Source organism: Apus apus, chromosome 7 (assembly GCF_020740795.1).
Source record: "Apus apus isolate bApuApu2 chromosome 7, bApuApu2.pri.cur, whole genome shotgun sequence".
Classification (NCBI taxonomy): domain Eukaryota; kingdom Metazoa; phylum Chordata; class Aves; order Apodiformes; family Apodidae; genus Apus; species Apus apus.
Window position 1 is genome coordinate 10,578,278 of NC_067288.1, and position 25,036 is coordinate 10,603,313.

At 39.4% G+C, this 25,036-nt stretch overlaps 1 long non-coding RNA gene across 1 annotated transcript in view; it reads left to right on the top strand.

The window, feature by feature from the left end:
* Positions 1-25,036, top strand: part of LOC127386909 (uncharacterized) — a 110,456-nt gene that overhangs the window by 49,423 nt on the left and 35,997 nt on the right. Inside the window, exon 2 of the long non-coding RNA XR_007890012.1 lies at positions 5,608-5,719. This is a non-coding gene — a long non-coding RNA (uncharacterized LOC127386909). The remainder of the gene's footprint in view (positions 1-5,607; positions 5,720-25,036) is intronic.

The following is a 25,036-nucleotide window of genomic DNA, read 5'->3' on the forward strand; positions in this document are numbered from 1 at the left end:
CAGGCTTCTTTGCTCCAGCCACTTTATAAGAAATCTAAATCAGGAAACTCTACAGGGTATCGGGAAAGCAGACCTCTGGTCTGTGTACTTGTGCCATTAAAAATTGAGTCCTGCTTCTGAAACAAACAAATCTAAAGGTTATTGAAGATCTTCTATGCATTTTGATGGAATCTGTGAGGTGGTAGAATAACAAGTGCCTGAACATACAACTGCATGTAATCGGACTGTAAGAGTTCTATGACAAGGTGTTAACAAGTTGCCTGACAGTCTCACTGTAGCTGTTTTCATTTAATGTAGAAATTATGTTAGTCTAATTCTTACGTTTGCGCAAAATGTTCTGGGTGTTTTAAAGTGAGTGCCAGCCTTTTAAAACCGTTCCCAGTATGTGTTACAGATAACAAATACTTTGTTAGAGGTAGCTGAGCTTAAAACTTTTCTTTTGCATTTTGTTTTTTATACATTCATGTACATTTTATATTTATAAATATCTATAGGTGGATAATTGAAGCTCTGCAATAATACTTTTTCTTTCCCTTTGTATGTATAGTCTGAAGACCCAAAAATATCTAAGGATAATTTTTAGCATGTTATCAATGTAACATCCTAATGTTACATTGGTACTTTGCCTTTCATTCAATGAAAGGTAATTTTTTTGTGACTTACTTGGTGCTGTAAAATTAAAGTCACCAGAAATTAATGTAAAAGTAAATTATTAGATGGGAAAAGTGATAAAAATGTAAGCACTGCAACTGTAAGATAAAGTACTCTATGATGTCAGAACTGTGAATTGCTAATGAAATTTGAAGTAATTCCATTTTACATCATATCTTTAAATTATAATATAAAACAATAGATTTAAATATGAAACCTTTGAAATACAAAGAATTAACCTCACCTTCCAGACAAGATGCTTAAGGTTAAAAATAATAGAAACATAAATCTTGTGTAAGTCTTATTAAAAATAGAAATACCTGCACCGTCTGAGTTTAGATTTCATTCAACCAAAATCTCCTATTCAGAAATGCTACAGTTCTGTGTGACAAATTGCTGGAACAAATGCTAAATAGTTAAATGGACAAGTGATGGATGGCCTCATAGGTCTTGCAGGGCAGCCTGTGTAAGATACTAATTGGTTCTGTGAAACTGGTTTTAGTCAATACATTCACTTGAGAGATTTTGTGTGTGTGTTAGATAACTGTAAAGAATGCAGCGCTGTAAGTGACAAACCACTTGCAATGTATTAGGCCACCAACAACTTTATTTCGTCCGCTATATCATCTACCTTCTTTCAAGGATATAACCTACTAAAAATCTAGTATTGATGCATTGCTGCCTCTCAAATGCTTCTGAATTATGAGTTTATTTGGAAGCCACCAGAATTTACCGATGCTAAAAAATGCTCATGTTAAGGGCATTTTTATTCCCCTGGAATAGTTTCTGCCACCATTGCTCACTCTGAGCAGCACATTCCACTGCAGATGGTCTAAATACTAGTGACCTCAGCTTGTGAAAAATAATGCCAAGGTGAGTAAAGGTGATTAGACCCTGGTTCTTGGGGCTGTTGCCAGGAAAGATCTGAGTAGCCACCTCTGGGACTGAATTTGGAGACGAGGGAATAACTGAAAAGGGATTTTCAGGACTCTGTTTGAATGTAGACCCTAGTTGCTCCCTGTTCTGAAATTCCTAGTCTTCACTGAGCTCTCCTGGTTGAGATGTGATGTTCTCAAGGGTATTCAGTAGTTGCATTTCTGTGTGTACCCCAGAACATCCCTGTCCTGGGCAAACGCTGCAGTTTGTGCTGGAGGTTGTATCTGAGTTCAAGAGGACTGAAAGCCCAGGAGGCTTCTTTGCACACTGTGCTGGCTTATCTGTAGACTGATGGGGCTGGTGCCACAGCACACCTCTCTGTCCCTGCTCAACCCAAGCAGTGCTGGGGTGCAGGTGCCAGCTAAGCAGAGGAATGCAGGCAAGACCCCAGCTCTTGTTCTGCTCCAAAGTGTGGTAGGAGAAACTGCTTTTGTTTGTTTGTTGTGGTCCTGGACAGATCATGTGAAGGGTGAAAAGTGCCCACTCCCTTTGTTTCCCAACAATTAGCAGTTGGTTTTCTGTATATTCCTCCTCAGCAGCCTGGCTGCTGTGAACCCTGTGCAAGGTGCCTGCTCTCCTGCTGCTCTGCATGGGATTACACGGCCCATAACGTGACCAGATACCTTCACGTCATGCTCTCAGAAGCTGTAAAGTTCTGAAGCACTTACCTTTCAAGTCTTCAGTCCTATGTTGAATATGGCCCACGCTGATTTCAGTGGAAATATGAGTGCCAGAGTTTCTTCTTGGTTGCTTTTGGTTTGGGGTTGGTTGTTTTTTGGTGGTTTGTAGTTTTGTTTTGGGTGTTTTGGTTTTTTTGAGGTATATGGGTTTTATGATTTCTTGGTGGTTTGTTTTTTTAATTTGCATCAGTGGTAAGCAGTTTTGTTTTTTTTTATGGAAGCTTAAAAAAACAAAAACAACCAACCAAAACATGCTCCCCCCCCCCCCCCTTTAAATAAGTAAACCAGGGGAGGGAAGAATTGTTGAGATGGTCTCACATTTTTCCCACATAGCAATTTCCTGTTTAGTACAGTGGAACTGATTAATTCTGAAAACATCAGGATTTAGAAGGCTAATCTTTAAGATAAATAAAAAAATCTGAAATTAATTTGGATTTTAAATAACACTAAAGGGACAATTCATCTCCAGGTCCCAACTCTATTCTGGTCCCAACTACACTGCAAAATAAAGCTTAAGTTTTGGGAAGTGACTAAAAATAGTCTTTCTCATTGCTTTACATTCTCTCCCATGCTTGCCTATATATTTCATAATTAAAGACTATATTTCAGCTGCTGTATATTTAAACAAGATTTGGCTAATAATACTACCTACCTCAGCAGCAGTGTTGAAATAATTAGATAGAGCAAACAGGGTATTCCTAGGATGATCTGTAAGAAAAATCATTACAAAAAGAGTTGCACTTGTGTCAGTGTTCATACTGAATTTCTCTAATATATATGAACTTCTAGAAAACTTGTCAGGAACAAAAATCTGCGCTACTGCCTTGATGTATTTAAATACAATAGACTTTCTTACATTTAATCAGACTCTATGGCTCCACAGTAAAAGCCCATGGGTCTTTCCAGAGCACATGTATAACAAATATTTTAGTTTATTTTTACAGAGGGTTGTGACTATACACAAACAGAACAAACTAATGTTACTCGATCTCTGATTCACTGATCTGTGTTTATAATGCTTGTGGGAAAATGTTGGCCACCTGGGCACACTGCTGGCTCATATTCAGCCACCTATCAGCCAGAACACCCAGGTCACTTTCTGCTGGACAGCTTTCCAGCCATTCTTCCCTGAGCCTGTAGCATTGCAGGCTTGTGCATTGCACACTGCAGTAGTTGTGGCCCAAGTGCAGGACCTGGTGCTTGGCCTTATTGAACTTCATACAGTTGACCCTGGCTCACTGATCTAGTCTGTTCCAGTCTCTCTGTAGAGCCTTCCTACTCTCAGGCAGATCAACACTCCCTCCCAACTTGGTATCATCTGCAAACTTACTGAGGGTGCATTTTATCTCCTCATCAAGATTGTTGATAAAGATGTTTAAAATAAGTGGTCCCAATACTGAGCCCTGGGGAACCCCACTTGTAACTGTCCACCAGCTGAATTAAACTCCATTCTCCACCACTCTCTGGGCCAGGCCGTCCAGCCAGTGTTTCACCCAGAAGAGTGCATGCCTGTCCAAGCCATGAGCAGCCAGGGTTTTTTTTTTTATCAGAATGCTGTGGAGACAGTGTCAAAGGCCTTATGGAAGTCCAGGTAGACAACATCCACAGCCTTTCCCTTATCGACCAGGCGGGTCATCTTGTCATAGAAAGAAATTAGGTTCATCAAGCAGAACTTTCCTTTCATAAACCCGTGCTGACTGGACTTGATCACCTGGTTGTTCTGTATATGGTGTGTAATGGCACTTAAGATGATCTGTTCCATGACTTTCCCTGGCACCAAGGTCAGACTGACAGGTCTGTAGTTCCCTGGATGCTTCTTTTGGCCTTTCTTGTGGATGGGTGCCACATTTGCTACCCTCCAGACCACTGGGACCTCCCCAGTTAGCCAGGACTGCTGGTAAATGATGGAAAGAGGCTTGGTGAGCACATCTGCCAGTTTCTTCAGTACTCTTGGGTGCAACCCATCTGGCCCCTAGATTTATGGAGGTTTAGGTAGTGTAGCAGGTCACTGACCACTTCTTCTTGGATTACAAGGGACTCATTCTGCCCCACTTCCCTGTTTTCCAGCTCAGGGGGCTGGGTGTCTGGGGAACAACAGTTTTGTTGCTAAAGACTGAGGCAAAGAAGGCATTTAGCACCTCATCCTTTGTCACTGTTTCCCCTGGCATCCAATAAAGGATGGAGATTCTCCCTACTTCTCCTTTTGTTATTAATGTATTTATAGAAGGATTTTTTATTGTGTTTAAGAGCAGTAGTCAAGTTGAGTTCAAGTTGGGCTTTAGCCCTCCTAGTTTTCTCCCTGCATTGACTTACTACATCTCTGTATTCCTCACGAGAGGCCTGTCCTCTCTTCCAGAGGCCATAAACTCTCCTTTTCTTCCTGAGCTCCAGCCAAATCTTTCTGTTCAGCCAGGCCAGTCATTTATTGAGCCGATTCCCGATTCTGCCAAAGTTGGTAGACTAGAAATTTTCTGTATAACCAAGCTACATTTTATCTTTTTTGTTTAAAATTTATTTCAAGCTTAACACTTTTATAAAAAAAATATTTGTGTTCTGTAATATAACACACTTTGCTAAAAGTCACATGTAATAAATATTTCTATCTACCTGGGATATCCATAAAGTGGCCATTAAAATGCTGTTAAAAGTAACCTAGCTATCTGCAAGTGATGCTGTGCCAAGTGAAGAGATCTTGTAGCACAGAGCACTCCAGTGAGTGGTCATGGGGTTGCAGCTTAATTTTTCTGAAGCAGATTTTAATGTTTAAGTACCAACATTTTTTTGCTTGTAAATGAGCTGGAGATGAGGGTCTTATGCCTGTCTGAACATTCAAAATCTCTCATTGAATTCAGGTGATAGATTTGGATGCTGCAAGTGTATTCGGTGTAAAGAACTTGTACTTACTGTGTATGTATAAAACTCATGATGCAAATCCCAAAAGTCTTTGAGTTCCTCTAGAAAACCCGTCACCTCAGAAAGGTAGAGTGAGCTGTACCTTGGGTACAGCTGATAAAGAAACTGCTTTAAAAGATGCTCTCCTTTTCTCAAGTTGCCCTCCTAGGCTTGAACTTTAACACTTGAATGGGTTTTAAATTTAGAGTTTACTTTCAAATGGCTTATGAAACACCTAGGTGATGAGCTGATATGTTTGTCACACTTGCCTGTTTAGGAAGCTGTGTGGTTATAAAGTGTTGTACTGCATCTACGGGAGAGACTGCTGCTGCTTGTAACTTTGTAAGAAATATGCTGACCTGCTGGATTCATGAACGGTGTAGAGTTATTGCTTAACCTTTAAAAAGTTGTGGGTTTTTTTGAAGTTTATAAATTTATCTCTTTTCAGAGAACCTGAATGTGTGATGTTACAAGAGAAAATGAAAAGATTGAAAGAATAAAACTGCCAAATGTCAAACTTACAAGGACCTGCTGATATTCAGGACAAAATCCAAATTCAGGTAAATTCTTAAGTTACCATCTGTTCTGTTCACAAGTATCTTTTATATACTATAAATATAACATACAATAACAGCTTCCCAGCTGTGAAGAACCCATTTCCTGACTGTTCTTTTAATTCCTCTCTAAAATTTTGGTTTTGAAGTTGGCCATCTGCCTAGATGCTTGTGTGATAGGCATTAATAAAATATAATAAAAAGAATAAATTAAAACATCTGCTAAAATTAATAGGAAAAAGTTATATTTGGAATAGCAGGAAATAAAATAGCATGGAGAAACTGAGCAATCTGAATAGGTAGCAATAATTTTGAGATATAGAGATAATAAAGGAGGCGCTTGGGATCTGGTCCAGCAAGTCTTTGTGCTCAACTATAAGCATGTGAGTAAGTCTGTTCTTGGCTTATTTGCACATAAACCTAAGCATGTTATTTGAAAGAAACAGTTTTTATCATCTGGTACAGCTATGTAATTATTGAAGATTTATTTTACTATCCAGTATAACCCTTAGCAGGTGCATTTTTATCAGAAAGGTGAGAAGACCATATTCCCTCTTTGTCACCTCCATGCTCTGTGTATATATTGGGCTAGAGCTTATAACTGTAACCACACGACCCCCCACAAAGCTAGGTCCAGGTTGTATGACACCTCCTAACAGGGGAGCTGAAGGGCAGACTCCTGTCTGGATTTCCCTTTCAAGTACTTTACAAGCATATATGTGCATCTTTTGTCCTTGCACCGAGTCAGCTGGACTGGAGCTGTGTCTGGACCTGGAGCTGTGCAGGGGTGCTGGCTTGGGGCCATACCCAAGTGTTGTATTTCCTACAGGCTTGAGGGTTCACAGAGCATGAGTACACCATACCATTAATATAGGCAGTGTACAGTATGTAATCACTACTTTTGCCTTTCCATCAACAAGAGGTTGGCTTGGGCTAAGCATGAAGAGAGCTGGGGCGATGATGAAGGCAAGTAATCTTGCTAGTTACAGCTGGTAAAAAAAGGGAAGATGGACACAAGGGACAACCTGGGCGGTTCAAGTTGGACATTAGGAAAAGCTTCCTTGCAAGGAGGGTAGGATAGCACTAGGAAAGTGCTGTACAGGGAGATCGTGGGATATTTCTTCATCCCTGGGAGTTTTTGGGACTTGTTCAGATAACACTGGGGCTGACCAGGTCTGGCATCTGTGGTTGTGCTGCAAGTGAGAGCTTAGACTACAGGACCTCTAGAGGCATCTTCCAGCTGACTTGTTTGAGTCAATGGTTGCTCAGATCAAAGCTCTCTAGAAGAGATCAGGAGGAGGCACTTTGGAAAAAGCAAAAGACAAGACATATGTGTCCTCAATATTCTCCCATCATCTGTCAACAAGGGGTCAGGCATTTCCCAAATGAAAGATGTTGTCTTTGTATTTATTTAATAAGCCTGAAAAAGTTTGCTTGAGATGTCTTAATTTTTTAATAGGTAATTATTTCAGCTGTGAGATATATCAGAATTGACCTTGTTTTAGAAAGAATTTTGGTTTAGATTTTAATGAAAGGGTATTTTAATGAGAAAAATGTTAGAAGTTTAATTGCATGTTCCTCGTGCACTCCGTCATCTCTGCCTTACTGCTATTTTGTGGGTAGGCAGGAAAATATGTTTAATTTTCTGTTTGTTAGCCAGTCACTTGAGTTCTTCTGCACTGTCCCTTGGACATCTGTGCTCAATGTATGTCACCTGGCTTGGGAAAAATGGTCTTTCACTTTCTTGATTAGTCACATAGTCCATCCCTCAATGACCGAAGTAAAACCATGTTGTTGTATAATTTCTATCATGAAAAATGAGCAGCTCTGATTCAGCCTCTTCTGAGGCTTAGCTGGGATTTTAAGGTTTGCAGCATTTTCCCCAATTGCTGAGCACTCTTATCATTTGTGTGTCTCTTCCTGTTATGCATCTGTTTTAAAACTGGGCACTAGTGTTAGGTTTGTCCCCAGTATGCCTCAATACCTGAGTTTGTTTCATTACATTATTTTAGAAATCTGCTGTGATTACTGCATAATCCCTTTGTGCACGTCTCTCGGTCTTCTCCTGGAAACAGGGATTAACCTTCTGTGGCATTTTTGATCTAGCTAGCCATGGAATATCAATTACATCTATTGCTGGTAAAAGGCTTTGCTGTACTGTATGGAGTCTGCCTTCAGAGGTGCAAAGCACCTCCTTTCTCCGTCCTGATGCACGGCCTGATCTGTGCCATGCCCTGCAATATGTCTCCATCTGGGTCTCATGATTTCTAGCAGTCCTTCTCTTGGGCAGAACATTTTCCTGTACCATGTAGCACTGGAGGCTCAGTAATACGCACAGTAATCACCTGGATGCAGTCGGCAGCAGCTTGTTGTGCCACTTGCTGATGGTTTCCAACTAGGCTGCACATCCACCCAGCAGAGAGCTGATGGGTCTGGCTGGGCAGGGCACAGCATTCCCCTCTGCCAGAACAGTGTCACGTGGGTGCTGCTCCAAGACTGAAGCACCTTCTAAAACACCACACCCAGATGCAGTGCTGTGACACTGGAGAGGAGTGCTCTATTTATGATTTTCTGTACTCATAGGATGCTCATTCTCCTTTCTCTGGGTATTCCCATTATGTAACTCTATATGAAAAGTATCTCAAGGGTTTTTCTGTGTGTATCAAATCTAAAATGAATGTGTCATGCCTCTAATTATGCTCTGAAGGTCTCTTTTTCCATTTGCTTTTATCTTGGTATTTTCTTACCAGCTCTTTATCCCTTGAAAACAAGCAAGGTCCCTTTAAGATAAACAGAATTTCTTATGCAGGAAACATCAGCTTCATCTAGCCAGTTCTGTACTCTCTCAGTTCCTTAAAATGCTTGCAAGAACCTGTTGGATGCTCTGCTTTTGCACATACAATTAGAAGCAAAGTTTGGAAACTATCAAATATGTGTGTGTATATGCATACCTATACACACACAACCCTGTTTGGTTTTTGTGATGGTGGTGGGTTTTTTGCTTGTTTTTTTATCCTTCCCTTTTTAGCAGCCTGCTTAAGTATTTCATATCATACGTATGAAAGGTCTGTAGAGGAACCCTGATGAAGGCCAGGGATGGAGACACATTAACAGAGAAATGGAAAATAAGACAGAACCACAAGAAGCTTATGCAGAAAGCCAAAGGCTTGTATGTAACAGGAGAGACTGCAGTGAGAAGCAGTTACTTTCTATCTTACGTTTTTTAATATTATGGATAATTTTAAAAGTTATTGAGGGTGGGGGAGAGGTCTTCAAATATCTTCTATTGTCAGTGTATGTTGCAGGGCACTAGTTGAGGGTGGGTGAGCAGTATTTCTCTTATAAATCTGGAAGATTTAATCTCTGTCTTCTCATATGGCATCAGCCTGAAAGTTGACACCTTGTCAGGGGAGAGGCAATTATTTCTGCCAAAACATTAAGAACTTAGCTTTCTGAGGTGTGTAGTGTCATGAGAATATATGGATTTAGGGGAAACTGATGAGGTTGTTGGGATTTTTTGCTTTATTTTGCCTGAACTGTAAAAGTTGTATGTTGAGACTGTAAAAATTAAAATTTTGCTTGCTGTTTGTTGAAAATGAGGTTTAATTGTGTTTGTCATTTTCAAGGGTAAAGGAGAAGGAATGACGCAGTCAAAACCCTAAGAGGTGAAAAAAATGATTGGGGCTGGCCAGAAAATATGGTTCTATGAGAGAGATATATTCTTTCCAGTTTGCAGATTGTTGTTGACTTCAAGAGCAGCTGGTAATAGAGGAAGAGCCTGCGTTTCCCAGAGATGACGCACTGGATCTCAGGAGCAGCAGGGAGAGCGGGTGCAAGGAGAGCCAGGAGCAGTTGTTAGGAGCTGGGCAGCCAAGACTATTAGTGGACTAGCTTGTTATTTCTGCTTTGTAATGTACTACTTCTACTTTGAAGAGTGGGACAAAGACCTGGGAGCTAGGGGAGTAGAGTGTGTTTGGAAGGGCAAAAAGAGTCTGGGGAAGAAGAATGAAGGTGTCTTTCAAGTAATTTGATAATGTACCATCTTAAAAGGTGCACTTTGAATCAGCAGTGAGCTGTAGTAGTCGTATGAGCAGCTTAACTTATTGAGAGTAAATGAAATGCAAATATAAAATTAAGATTACCCCTTATTTCAGAATAGTTGTTTATGTGAAGAAAGCTAAGTGGCCTTGGCAAAGTTGTTAATTTTTAGTTTTTATCATGAATTAGCTTTAGGAATACTGATAATTATAAATTAATTATAAGAGTTTCCTGATTAAAAATCTTCAAGGTACAAAAATTATTTTTTTCTACCTTGGTGTGATATTGAATTTGAATCTTTCCTCCTTTTGTCCATAAAAATGGATGAAATAGATCCGTATTGGGAAAGATGTAGGAGTTTAAGATCCACATTGCTGTCGTGGGGGTGACTCATTTGCTGACTTGGAGCTACAATGCCTCCCTTCTGGATCTCAACAAAATTACTTAGGCTGTTTCTTGGGCATGGATAAACTAAGCTCAATTCTCTGCTCTACCATTCTTCTGTGTCCCAGTTGGGCTTTATACACCTTGCTTTAACAGTGGGCTCTGCCTCCATTACCCTGTGGTCATAGTTTTGTATGATATTGGATGATTAATAGAGATTAGCTGATCTCTTCAACTCTCAGTCAAGATTGCTCATATCTCACAAGAATACAGAGCATCACAGGGCAGCTGACCTACATGCAAAGTAATCCATGATATTTTGAGGAATATTCTGGTTTTTATTAGAATTCTCCCATCTGCTTGCCCAGCAAGTGTTGAGATTTTTTTATACTTTTCAGGGAAAAATTGGTGTCTCCAGTAGCCCTATTTGTATTTTTATTAAAACCTAAAATTGTGACTACTAACATATAACTAAAGAACTTACTAAAGTTTGTTTTCTGTCTTAAATCAGAAGAAATAAATGAAGAGAAACATAGAAGAGTAAAGAAAAAAAAATTCAAGTATTTATGTGGATAGAAACTTTATTTCTCAAAGTCAGATATTACTATTACTGTTTACATCACTCTACTGCTGAAATGCCTGACATTCTGAAAGAAGACTGACACCACGTAGTCTCTGCTGAGTGAATGGGAATCAGAAACAATATGGAGAGGACAGGCAGTGAGGTCAGGGTTCTCCCTTATGTATCTATCTGTGTATCTTGAAATTGTGAAACTCTGTTCTATGGTTCCTCTGCCTAGTTCATAAGTGTTATTTCCCTGCAAAAGAGTGGTCAGCTGCTTAACAGAAAGAGGGGAAAAGTATGAAGACATTAAGTACTGTCTCAGACAAGCCACTGGAGTTTGTGGGTGCCTGGGGAAGGTGCATTCATCCAAGGAGGTGCAGACACATGCAGGTTTTGATGAGCATGACAGTTGATAGTTGTTTGCTTGACAGCTGGGACCTTTTGCTCGCTAGCTTCAGCACTAGTGTAGAAGCATTTCATACATGTGCCATGTACTATAAACACCAGATTGCCTCCCTGCCTGCCAAATTCTCAGGACATTGCCCATGAAGTTTCACTGAGAGTGCTGAGCAATCAACGATGGTGTTTGCTATGTTAGTGTTCATTCACAGCACATGAACATGTTGAAACAGGAATGGTGCATTAACAGTTTGGTGTCATATTGAGATTTGCCACTGTTGGTGTGATCTCACACCCTGCAGAAAGTAACACTGATCTAAATGGGGCTTAAAAGATAACTTATCATAATGAGGTTATTTACTTCATCCTTGGAGGATGGCTGAGAGCCACAGGTTCTTCCTCATGAGGTGACACCAGCTAGATGCAAGGAAAGAAAAATAATTGTTGAATCTTGAGTTGTGTGGCCTATTGTGAGCTTTTATGTACTTGGCAGTCAGGCTGCTCATATGATAGATGTGCTCCATGTTTCCCACTGATGTGTTTCCTGCATTTCCCAGATTAGCAGTATATGACCACAATGAGGTCTTCTAACTGCATAAACTGTTTGTTTCTTGATTTGCATTTTTATCTTAATTAGCTCTTCAGTCTCAGGGCTAAGCCTTCCATGGTTTCCTCTTGCCATTCTTGTACTAGTTCCCAAAAGCCTTGTTTTTGCACATGTTTTCTGCCATTTTCTCCAAGCAGACTATTTCTCAGTAGCTCCTACGTTTGTAGAGAATAATAGATGTTATATACAACTGCACCTGTAGGTAGAATTCCCTCATTTCAGTATCGCTTTATTCTCCTAGACTACTTGGCAATTCCATAGAGGACATTATCAGACTTGTGAGCTCTTTTGCAAATTCTTAATAATTCATTGTTTTCTCTTTTGTGAAATGCCTCTTGATAGTAAAGTTGAATCGACATTGTAATCTCAATTTAAAATAAATTCAGTTAGTGGTAATCCAAATATATGTTCCTAAAATTAAAATGGCTGTTGGAAAACATAGGTGGGCATCATGTATGCAAGTGCTCTGATTAGAAACAGTGTAGTGTCATCTTATGCTAAATCTTATCTCTCTATAATTCCCAGCAGCAGAAATCTGAAAGTGAGAAAAAAAGGGAAGTGGGAAAACTGAAACTCTGCAGCAGTAGAAACTCAGGATGTACAGCAGAAATTCACACTCCTTCCACCTTGGTGTGCTGACACTTCTGATTTGAAGTGTTAATTGTTCTTGTGCCTTTAACTCTTTGGCAACCTTTTTTTTGTGTGTGTGTCTGGGTGTGACACTAAGCTGAAATCCAATTTATTTTTATTTTTTTTTAGGAAAACACCATGTATATATTTTTTAGTAAAAAGAGAACAGCTACAAAAGGAAATAAAGTATTCCACTCACTCCTTTTATACTAATGGATTTTCTCCGTCAACCCAGGAATCTTAGTGTATTTTTAGGCCAGCCTTAAAGGTTTTACACTGGGAGGGCAACAGTGAATGCAGATATGACTTCAGGTATCAGATCTTACCTTGTATTTACAGTGATCTAGAGAAACAATAGTAAATATAAGCCTCCTTATTTTTATGATGGCAAACTGAAAAATAAGAAGAAAAGTATTAGACCTATTTCATAATGTCTTTTTCCTTGCGTTCTGTTTTATTGTAAACCTCTATCTTTAAATAAGCACTAGAGGCTAATACAAAATAAAGGAGCTAATATGTATAACTTACAACCTAAAAATGAGTTTTCAGTCATGCTATCTATGACAATTTTCCATTGAGAAATTTTATGTCAAAGACTGTGTATGTGAGTGATCTGTAAGAAAAATACATGTTTAGTCTTCAGCTGAACTCTTAGATCTTGGTAAATTGTCTTCAGTTTGTAAACTTGTCTTCCATCTGTCTAGAATGTGGAGACAGGCAGCAGCCTACAGAGGCAAATGGGAATTTCGCTGCTGTGAGGAGTCTCTGACATGCTGATTCTTGCACTGCCTCATTGGCAAGACTGTGAAGAAGGTGCATGAGCAATGTAAAAAACCAAACACATTATGACATGCATCAGACTTCAAGGGGCATAGTTTACATTAGTGCTGAGATATTAAAAAATAAAATCAAATAAAAAAATAGGAAGACATAACTGGCTCTTAGTTTGCTCCTTACTTTTATCTGTGATGTACATTTAGCTCAGCTGAGGAATGGGCATATAACAGTGAGACTCTTACTGTAGACCTGGTTTACCATTTCAGACTCTCCACAAAGGAAAACTTGGAAGCGGAAAGATGTTTGTGCCCCTGTCTTGGTATGGGAAGAGGATATTCTCCCAGAAGTTAGCAGCCCTCATTGACAGGGCTTTAAACTGGGTTTAAAGCCAGTTTAAAAGTGGCCTTCCAGAACCTGAAGGGGGCCTACAGGAAAGCTGGGGAGGGTCTTTCTACAGGGTCTTGCAGTGAGATGACGAGGGGTCATGATTTTAAGCTGAAAGAAGAGAGATTTAGGTTAGAGGTCAGGAGGAAGTTCTTCAGTGTAAGGGTGGTGAGACACTGGAACAGGCTGCCCAGAGATGTTGTGGGGGCTCCATCCTTGGAGCTGTTCAAGAGCAGGTTGGATGGGGCTCTGAGCAGCCTATTCTAGTGGAAGGTGTCCCTGCCCACACAGGGGAGTTAGAACTCAATGATCTTTAAGGTCCTTTCCAACTCAAAGCATTCTGTGATTCTTCTTTGCAGCTCACAGTTTGCTTTCTCCTTGTGTATGCTTTACAACAGTGAAGGTACAATTAGCAGAATTGGTATATTTTGCTTTTTGATATTGTTGTTAGTTCTAATTAAATGTAATAATCCTAGAATAACAAAATTGCGGTTCTGCATGTTTGTGATGGTTAGGAAGGCTTTAGTCTTATGAAGATTCTAAATGCCAGAAATACCCATTTTGTTGGCTTTTTTTTTCACTAGTGTTATAGGTAGGTTTTGACCTTATGGGACAGAATAAATGATTCAGGTCAGTCCAAAAGTTTCTTAAGAGATGTCAAATCTGCGTGTTGTGAAAGGTTCTTCCTTGCCGTGTGCAAGGAAAGCAGTCGGGAAGAAGGGAGTGAGGGGGCTCACAAACCTGTGTGTTCCTATTTTTATTTTTTGGGTTTTTAAAAAAATATATATAATGAAAAACAAACCAAAAAAAACAAACCAAAAACAGAAAAAGATGTATACTGCCTTGGGAAATCAAAGTTAATTAGTATACTGTGTTTGAACCTATAAAGTGTCCATTGCAGCAAGTCCAGAGATTACTGCAGAGCAGTGCATGCCAGGTGGCTAAGAAAAGCAAGCCTGTGTCGGGTGATGTAAGCTGAATTTACAATGGTTCATATTTTTGGTGAAGAATTTTCAGAGGTCTGCAGGCTCTCTGGACTAGTCGGTTGCCTGGGAAACTGCACTCTGTGAATTAGGGTAAGGGGAAATCGTTGCTATTAGATATGCATTTTTTATAATTATTACTCTAATTTTCACAATAGAGATTCATGGCAGGACTTGGCCATGGACTTGACTTTTCATGCACAGTGCTGAGAATAAGGCTGGGACTTTTTTTTTTTAAGCATAGTTGCATAGGAGGTTAAATAATAATAAAACATAGTTCTTTTTCAAATGTATCAGAGGAGTATGTATTGTAGATATAAAATCCCTTCCTCTCAGTTTTAATACCTTGCTGTGTCTGCCTTATATACAGAGTGGGTTGCTGGAGCAATGGTTTAATGCCCGCCCCCCCCCCCCCCCAAACCTGGCATAATTGAAAAATCCTAGGGAGAATAAGGATTGCATGAACTCTTATAGCTCTAATAACTTTTTATCCTGTAGGTATCCCCCCTTTTCTTAGCACTTGTACTTTTCAAGAGCATGAGCTTAAATTTTTATAAGGGATATATAACAGACAGATTTAATTAATATGTAGTAAAGCACAGATCATTGACTTCTGAAATTGTTAAAATAGAATATTTAGGATGGGAGCTCCAGACACAGAAACTTGATTTGCATACTGTTTCAAGTGAGAGTTTTGAAATACTGTAAGAGCATAAGATGGTAAACCTATCATTTTGAGCCCCCTCTGAAGAAAAACAAACCAAACATAAACCAATAAACTAAACCAAAAACAAACCAGAAGGAAACAAGGTCATGTTAAAATACCAAACAGTACTTCTTACTTTGGCTAATCCACAAGACCAAAGCTAATTGTTTTTGCAAGCCCTAGTCCCTTGGAAGACACTATGTAGAACATCATTTGCATTAATGAAAATGGAGAAAGTGACAGCAAGATACATCCTGGTTGAAACTAGATGCTCACACAGACATGGTGAAAACTCAAGTGAAAGTGAGGTTTGCAGAACTTCTTGTTTCTGCAGTGCCTCATGAGGTACTTCTTCCAAAACATGAACTGTCATGATGTTTTTTACAAGAACAGTTATGCTGCTGTCTGGAGAGCAATAAGCAGATTGAGGATCTGATTACATGCTCCCAGTCACTGTTTCCAGGTCTGATTCTCCAAGATGTACTGTGTGTGGTCAGACCCACCTTTCATGTCTGCTGTCTCTTTCTTGGTCTTGGCACACGGCCGCTGGCACTCTGAATTTTCATGTGGCTGGGATGGCTCCCTCAGAGGCTGTCTTGCCTGCTTGGTTGCAATGCCCTGAGTTGTGCCCAGTGCTTTTTTGTGCTCCTAGGAGAGATACAGTTTTCCTAGAAGCTTATTTTTGGGGTCTCTCCTCTCCACATTTCCTCTTGCTAGGGCTGTTTGTTGTTTTTTTTTAAGCAGTGAACTGATTGTTTTTGCTTGAAAAGAATTACCTTTAAAACTGACTCTGTAGTGTTTTGGACTGGCAGCAAGAGAAACAGCAGTTTTTATATTTGTGCATGTGCAACAGGACTCCCAGGCTCTTACTCAGACAAGTTTCTGTGAAGTAACTTACTGAAAAGGTAATGACTTTTCTGGTAGTAAATCTATTATTTCTCCAGGGTTAACCATTCAGTAACTGTATGCAATGATCTTTCTGCCAGAGTTTTCCAGAAATGGTCTCTGCCAAACTCTGAGGCTACTGCTAGAGAATGAATGCTCCAGTCCATACTAAAGGTTCTTTTCCATGCTGAATGGAATTGTGGAATTGAAAAGTGGACATGGGTGTAGTCTCCAAACTGTCACACCTGTGTAGAAGAAGTAATAACACGGGACACACTGCAGTCTTCTGGACTGGTGGAGTTTATTTTTATCTCTGTAATTGAGATAAGTTAGGGAAATTTGGTATTCAGTTGCCACTCAGTTTCTTCCTCAACTCCCTGGTGGTAAAGATTTACTTCACTTGGCTGTTATTGTACTATGTTTACTTTCTATATCCTTGTTTTTGTCTAAAAACACTTTGTTTTGTTTTGGTTTTTTTACTTCATTCAGGAAATGTATGTGATAAAAATAATGAAACTCTATTAGATTAGGGCTGGACCTGAACTATTCCATCTAATTGTACCAATGGCCCAGAGTGTTCGCCAGCAGAGCACTTAGCAATGTGAATAATCTATTACATAGTTTTTTCTCTCTTTCATGTTCTCCCCATAGGAAATTTGTATAAACATTGAAATGCTTTCATGTGATAAGATGTTTGCTTATGTTGGTAAATATTTTTATGAGTGTGTTAGAAAAGGTAGTTTTGAGAAAGAGCTGGCTTGCTTCCTTGGTTATTCTGGCAGTTAATTCAAGGGCTACTGTTAACCTCTGAGAAACCTGATTTGCTGCACAAGTGATCCTGTATTACTGGACATAGTTCCTGATTACAGAATGCAGTTGTTTGTACCTTTAGACTTTTTTTTTTTAATCTATTTTAAGATTCACGTCCAGTGGGTATTTTCAAGATAACAGCTGACAAATTTTTGATAATTTGTCATTTCTATGAATCTTTGTTCGAACACAACACACACTAGCCACTAAGTCACTCAGTAGAAGTGGCTTCAGCAAACTTGAGGTATATCAATGTAATCCTTGAACATATCAAAAGAATTAGTGAAAATTTGCTCCTCAAACCCGACTCTAGGTGCCATGTTTGTTTTTTTGAAATCTGTATTCTTCCTTTGAGGCAGTTATGCTACAGATTTTTCTCATATTTGATGGTAACACATAAGGCAAAGTTGCTTTTAGCTTTTAGGAAAAAATAAGGCACTTTAGAGATGACTGTGTCTCAAATATCAACAATTTCATGAAGTTAAAGTTGTATACAGATTTCTTGTTCACAGCATCATTCCTTTTAAACAGAACCTCAATTTATGTTGGAGAATTTCTGAAGTGCTTTAAAGTTTGATTTTCTAGCACCATGTTTTCTTCTGTTGAGGTTTTTGTACTGTGTCTCTCTGGGCAGGTATGGACAGGTCTTATTTCTGCTTGCTTGATGTCTTAATGTTGAATTACTAATTCTGTCATATGTTTTTAATGGGGCAGATTTTTTCTCTGATGGGATTTTTTTTCTGAGATGGGAATTTTTTTTTCTCTGAAAAAAATGCAGTATTTTGCACTTTTAAAGAATAAGATTCAAAAGCTCAAGAAAAAAACAACACACAAACTCATAAATGATTACTTGTACTTGGAGCACAGATAGAGTAGCCATAATGCTGTGAATCAGCCATGTTGATTGTAGGGAAGTGAGAAATTTAACATGAAATAAAGTATTAAGCTGAAGAAGAATACGGGGATATCTTATGTCTCCCAGCTGCTGAATAAAGAGAGTAAACACCTGATTAAAAAAGCAGTGTATCTCTCAGCTGACTGAATTGCTTTGTGGCAACACATTAATTCTGGGCTACATCAGCAGCAGTTATTAGCATTCAAAGTCACTTTTATCCAAGAGAGGTATTCTCTGGCAGGCCTGTACCAATAAAACTCTACTTCAGCTAAGTTTTATATTCTGATTAAACATGTCCCATCTGCTTGGGATGTCTCAGCTCTTCTTCCTAAAATGCTTTTCACATTACCCTATTTTATACCTCCCTTATTTTGGAGTATTGTAATTCAGTCCTTAAAGCAGCAAGGGTTGAGTCTGCGTGACTCTCAATCAGGGTCAATCATTTGCATCTACTTAACTGAAGCTCATTTCTTATCTTGATTTAATTGTAGAAATGGAACAATGGATGATCCAACCTACTTGCTATTATAACTAATTCAAGTCACTTTTTTCAGATGCCTTAGAAGTGACTGTCAGCAGCCTGGGATTTGAAATAGCACATATTCCTTTATGCTTAACACTGATAACTGGCAGCCCCTTCAAACAGGGAATCGTTCATTTTGTAATGTAAAGCAGATAGTTTGGTTGGGAATAATATTGTGTATTTATATGCAGGACTGAATCCCAGAGAGAAAGCACAGGCAGATGAAAAGATTTTATTGCTAGTGTCTTTTTCCTGCAATTCACAGCTCTCAAGGGTGTTAAGGCAAGCAAGGGGTTAATGAGTTGGCTATGTTTGACATACCTTCTTACAACTATTTTGAACTTTCAACTGCCTTCTTTAAACACAAGCAGGTTCTTGCTGTGATTAAATAGCTTTCCCTAGTAAGAATCTTGTGATTGGAGATTTACATGTTAGAGACCATTATACCTTCAACATACGTAAGCAATGTTCCTAACACCATTGATAATTTAAGTGCTCAAGAGCCAGGCAGTCTTATTCAGCAAAGGCTGTCTTCATCCCTTTCATCAGTTATAGGAAAGGTTTGATTTTAGTGGGTGTATTTTTTTTTTTTTTTTAAATATTTATTTAAAGTAGTTTGACACGCATCTTTTGAGGAGCTGAGATTTTAATTCTTAGAGTTTGTGATGCATGGAAATAACTCTCACAGCCAAAGTAATCAGATGGTGCTTAGGAGCCTATTAGTCCAGCTCTTTGCTATCACACTGTATGACAATGTTGTGTTCTTCAGTCTCTGCCAGTTGTAAGCCTGCCAGCATCTTAGTGGTGGAACGTCAGTAAAACATTTCTGGGGATGCTGCCAAAGGGAACCGCTTTGTGCATTTGGCCCTTTTCCTCCTCTCTGGCTGGTGCTCTCCGAGATCACTGCTGGAGATCAGCCCAAGTGATACGTACATCTCTGTGCCCAGTGTGGATGGAGGCACATGTGCAGGGCAGTTTTCCTTGTCCAAATAATTTCCATATGAGTGGGTAGCAGCATCTTGCACATCTTCCTTCTGGGCTGCCATGCTCATTAGCTAACTGATCCCACAGTAACCACTTAATATATGAACACCCTTAAAAGAAACCTTTAAACTGGTGGGTTGAGTAAAACCCCTCTGATGTTATACAGAAAATGCTTTGGAAAACATTTCAGAGCCTCAGTGAGTTAAAAAGCAATCTGCATTTTTAAAGCTGCACTGAAGAGGAATATGATTTTTTTTTGTGTGTTCTTGTGGTGAAAAATTATACTTGAATAGATATTTCAACTTGAAATAACATGCAGGAGGAGAGCAGGTGGCAGGCAGACTTTGAAGAGCAGCTCTGGATGCCTGGGCAAAACTGTTGATGGTGGGAGACCTTTTGCTATTAGGTTAAGAGGCTTCTGCCTTGAGCCAGTTCCTGTCTGAGAGGTGATCCTACTTAAGTGTGGCTGACCACATTCAGATTTTCTTGGTTTAAAATATAATTGTCCAAAGCTACAGGCAAATAAAAATACTTCAATCAACTTTTTTATTAGATTGCAAACCCCAAAGTTGATAGATTCACAGAACAATTTTGTGTGGAAGGTTCTCTGGAAGTCACCTGGCCCATTTTCCAGTCAAGTTCTGACTGTCTCCAAAGATGGATATTTCACAACCCTTCAGGTCTTTTCCATTGCTAACATTATTGTGAAAAAGAGCAATGCAATATCAACAGCTGAATTTAAGTGACCAGGATGACTCCAATCACATAGATTTGTTAAAGGGCTGGAAAACCTTTGTCAGAAAGCGTGGCATGGCTCTAGAACAGGCAGTACAGTGTGCGGAATAGCTGAGATCATAATGGGAAATATGTCCAGGTCTTAACTTATGTAGTTTTAGCTCTTTTTTTTTTGTTTCATCTATTTAACTTAAGGTTAATTAAGTACTTTTTTTGCCTGGTAAAATGGTTGATGTACTCAAATGACAACTCCCTATAGCTATAGGTGAAAATCAAACACTTTCTGCAATGATTAAATAAAACAATATCATTTAGAATAAATGAACTACAGAAACAAATTATTTTCTTAAGCTTTATCATGCAGAGTGTTAGTGCTCTGTATTAGCCAGTTCAAGATCTTCATTCTTGCTGCTGAGGAATCAAAATGAAGTATTTAAGTCTACAGAGAGCATCCAGGTTTTGGGAGAGGAAGACTTGATTTTTAGAAATTAAAACCTAGGAAGTTTTGTCTCACTAGAAAGTGTGTCCCCTTTGAACTTGTTACATGTTCCTAAAAGGTCTGGGAATTTTACTTAATATTGCAAAGCAAACAATCAGCACATCTTTTCCAGATTTTTTTATTTCTGTTCAGAAATAGGGGCTTGCTGTCCACAACTATTTCACTCTCTGTAAGTGTCTAGTAGCTTTCAAGCCAGTTGCATTAGCCTGGTAACCACACAAATCAACAAACTTGATAAGGAAGCCACCCACATTTGCTGGAGCGCGTGATGAGAAATGGAGGTTACCAATGAGTCTGAAGTCCCATCTGGAAAATAAGTTTATTTTTTTAAGATAACCAGAACATGGACGAGCAAATGCAAACATGTAACTTTTATGCCCAGTTGCCATTTGTATGAGTTCTTAGAGGCTTTTTGGCCAACTGAATACACCTGGGATTTATGAATTTTGGTGGCTTAATACATAGTATGCACCAAAGTAACAGTGTCAACCCCTGCAACAGACCCATGGGAGTTACTGTGCTTACAGGCCTTCTGTTTGCTGAAATGAATTGATGATTTGCAGAGACTTGCAGAGGTTTGGATTTTTTTCCTGAAAAGCTGAATTGGCATTAAAGGTTTCCAGACAAAAACTGATCAAAGGAGGCAGTCAATGACTTGGGTTTAAGACTGTTTCTCTCGTCTGTAACAAAGGAGAGACCAGCTGGTCTGACCACAGAAGCAATGCCCACCACCTTTGTTCTGCTGCAAAAGTATCCATCAGGCAGAATGGTACCTGTTGTTACAGGATCTATCCTTGCCCACTCCATTCTCTGGCAAGCTCATCTGCCTCTCTGACACAGACGCAGACCCCTCCTGGAGCTGCAGATGAGCTGTAGCCCTGGCTGTGGTTTTGGCTTCCTCTCTTCCAGCCTGCTCTGGATGCCAATCCTGGCCACACTGGGGAGTAGAGAGACAGGTCTGCACTTGGACAACACACACTCATACACACACATTGCTTGAAATTCAGACTGATATGACATCTTTTCTACCAGATTAAAAACAAAACAAAAGCAAACAACAACAACAAAAACCCACAACACACACACACGCACAGAAACAACAAACAACAACCCCACTACCTTTTTTCATTATTAGATTATTTTTATATTTTTTTTATTATGTTTGCCAAAACATCAGTCTTTTCTGCTTGCCCCCAGCCTTTACAGGAGCAGTGGTTCCTATTAGAGAAAATATTCAAAGTCCTTCTGGACTCCTAGATGAAGATGGGGGTTTGTCTGTTTTGGTTGATGGCCTTAAATTGATTTCTTATTTTTTCTACCTAGTTTCTGAAGAAACTTCATGGCAACTGAGATTCTGGGTGCTTGGTGCTTAACAGCTGGAGTGTAAAAACTTGATGGGAATGTAGTGTCAAATCAGCATAATCCCTTGTACAAAACACACTCTTCTGAACTGTATTTCTGTAAGGTTAAAAATCAAAGGGGAAGCTTAAATATTTTTTTTTGGTCTTCAGTGGAGGGAAAAAAATAACTTTTTGGTAATATTCAGCAATGTCCTTTCATTGATGATGCCTGGGGAGCATCCTCAAAGAATATTCAAGGATTCTTCCTTCCCCTGCCTTTCTATATTTACTTGTCTCCCTCCTGTCCCTCATTGAAATATCCTGCTATTTTGGCAGTGGCAGGGAGAAGTCCCAACTCTTGTACACATGCCATTGATGAAGCACCATGTCAGATGCCAGCATCTGTGCCACAGATTTACCATTGCTGCAGTAACATCATCTCAATTGATTTAATTTTGCTCTTCTTTCAGCAAGATTTTCGGTGAGCTGCAAGGAAAAAGGATTTTGTATAAGTGATTTTTAAAATGTCCCTCAGCTTATTATTCCTGTTATATGAAGGAAATGAGAGAAGTGCCAGGAAGTACAGCAGCAAGTGCCAAGGTACATGTGGAGCCCTGGAGCTGCCCAGGCAGAGCCAACATCAGCCTGCCTTGGTGGGGGTGGCTGGAGACCTCGCTCCCTCTGCCCTGCAGCGGCCAAGTCACGGCTGGGTCTGAGAAGTATGAAGGGGCTGATGAAAACTAATGTGTTTGGAAGGATCTGTCACTATGGATTTTAGAAACGACGTGGTTTGAGGTATTTAAAAACTTTATAATTGAATAAAATCCCCAGTGAACAATCTATTTTTTGTATATCAAAATAAGCATTTTTAGCTTATGTAATCAATCCTAGGACAAGAAATACTTTGTCATTCATTCCATTCAATTTACTACAGTGATTAGCATTGAATAGGTGTTGTATGGTCAATATAATTACCATATCACACCTTTAGGAGCAATTGCACCTACTTTTTTATTTATCAAAAACTACAGTTAAGTTGTGTTTTTTTTAACTCTGCAACCTCTTTTTTTTTGGTAATTAAAAAGTATGCTGTTGAGACTAACCTGGAATTGCATAAATCAATAATGCTACTCAGAAAAAGAGAACAAATTGTACCTCTTATTTGCATAATGGTCAAGATCTCAAATGCATTTCTCAGGTTAATGAGGGTCCTCAGGGTTGTTTGTGAGGATATACAACCTCCTGTGACACCAGTATATCACTGATAGAAAAGTAATGCTCAGAGCCAAAGAAAAGAGGTGAAAAATTCAGGAGGAAGCTTGTTGGGGGGCACTCAGAATTCTGAAGCTTCTAGCTTTAGTGCATTGATTTTTGGCTGGCTGCATTGAGCTCCAGCATGAGCTGAGGATACAAATTCAGATTTACCCTTGCTTTTGAGGTTCAAGCTCAGTTCTAATCTCAGCTGGGGATTTGGCTAAGACACAGCTGAGTTCCCAAGTTTCTGTCATTCTGACATAAGGTTATCTTTTTCTTTTTCAGAAAGAGAACAGTGCTCCCCAGAGGGAAGGAAACACAAACACCCTGAAACGTGCAGGGGATTATGCAGCTCTGTTAACTTAGAAGAAGTCTGAATCTTAGGTGAGACAATCATATGGCCAAAAAAGCTAGGAGCAGGCAGTTACAACCACATTAAAATGTCTCATATTTCCTATTCAGTTTCTGCTCTATTGCCTTTATCCTCTAATTCCAGGCAGCTAAATTTCTCTTTCTCTTATTGCCTTGCTGTGGATCAGTAATGTGGCTGGAAGTAGTGTGGCTGCAGTTCAATGCTGTTTTATGGAGGTGGCGAGAGGCGGATTCGAGGCAGATGGGAAGGCCTTTTACCTCCCCTCCCAGTATACAGTTTTATATTCCAGGACAATGGGAAGCTGGTGCTATTTAAAGTTCAATTGAGGATGGACAAAACAAATGCTTTTTTCCTAAGTGTTGTACTTGATCATAAACTATATTAACTTAATTTAACCTGAGCAATTCACCATTGGAAGGTCAAGCTACTGAAGATTTTCTAATACAAATTTTAAATTGTCGATTAGCACATTTCACCTAGTGTATGACAGTAGTTCCACTGGGGATCAAACACAACACTATGACACTTGTTTGTGGTTTTTTTTCCGCTTAATATACATCTTGAATATTGCAGCAGAAGAGATTATCTAATTTAGAGAGATATTCTGAAGGAGGGGAAAGCCCAGTGGTCAAGTTAAGTAATTTTCCAATTTACAGTGCATTGACTTGTGGAGACTGGGGCCACTCTTGCTTTCTCATGCTCCAAGACTCAATTTAGAAAGGCATCTACTTAGAGTACAATTGCTGCAACCTGTGAGATTGCTATTCATGGTGCTCGGATACCATCTCTCTCATCAGTGCAGTATGTTTCTGGGAGTTCAGAAGCAGACAGGTTTTTTCCTCAGCTGAAACATAAATTACATTACTATGTCGATCAAAGCTTCGACATACCTACTGCTCTGTGTTCACAGACATGGAGACTACAAATTTATGTTACAATATGAGACGAAAACTGTCAGCCAGATTTCTGAAAGAAATCAAAATTTGGCTTTTGTGTGTGTCCCTGTCTTCAGAATGTACTGGAAGACCTTCAGCACAGGCTGATGAGAATGCACAAGGGAGCAACGGGTTCATCCAAACTGACAAAACAGAGTAAAACCTGCCCTGCCAGATCCTTGACACAGGAGGCAGAGCTGCAGTGTGGTGGAGAGAATGAACTCTATGGGTTGCCCAACCAGGCTCTGGGGTGCAAGAGGAGTCATCTCCATCGCTGTCCTGGTGTCTCCTGAGGCCAATTCTGCTCTCTCAAATTTCCCATGGGAGGCACAAATGCTTTTACCTTTAAACACAGGTTGCAAACTGCTAATGTGGACCTTCTAATGGTCATTTGGAGGGCAATGATTAAGGAAAACTTCAGGAAATAAATCTGGTCTTCAGCAATTCTTTATTTCAGTTTAGAGCAAGGAAAAGGCTGCATGAAAGGATTTTGTGCGTGAAAGGCAGGTATTTTGTTTAGTGCTGCTGGAAAATGTAAACCAGAGTAGCTAAGTAATATTTGTATGATCACATTGGATGCTATAGATCTGAGTCTGCATTTCCTAATCTGTGTGGAA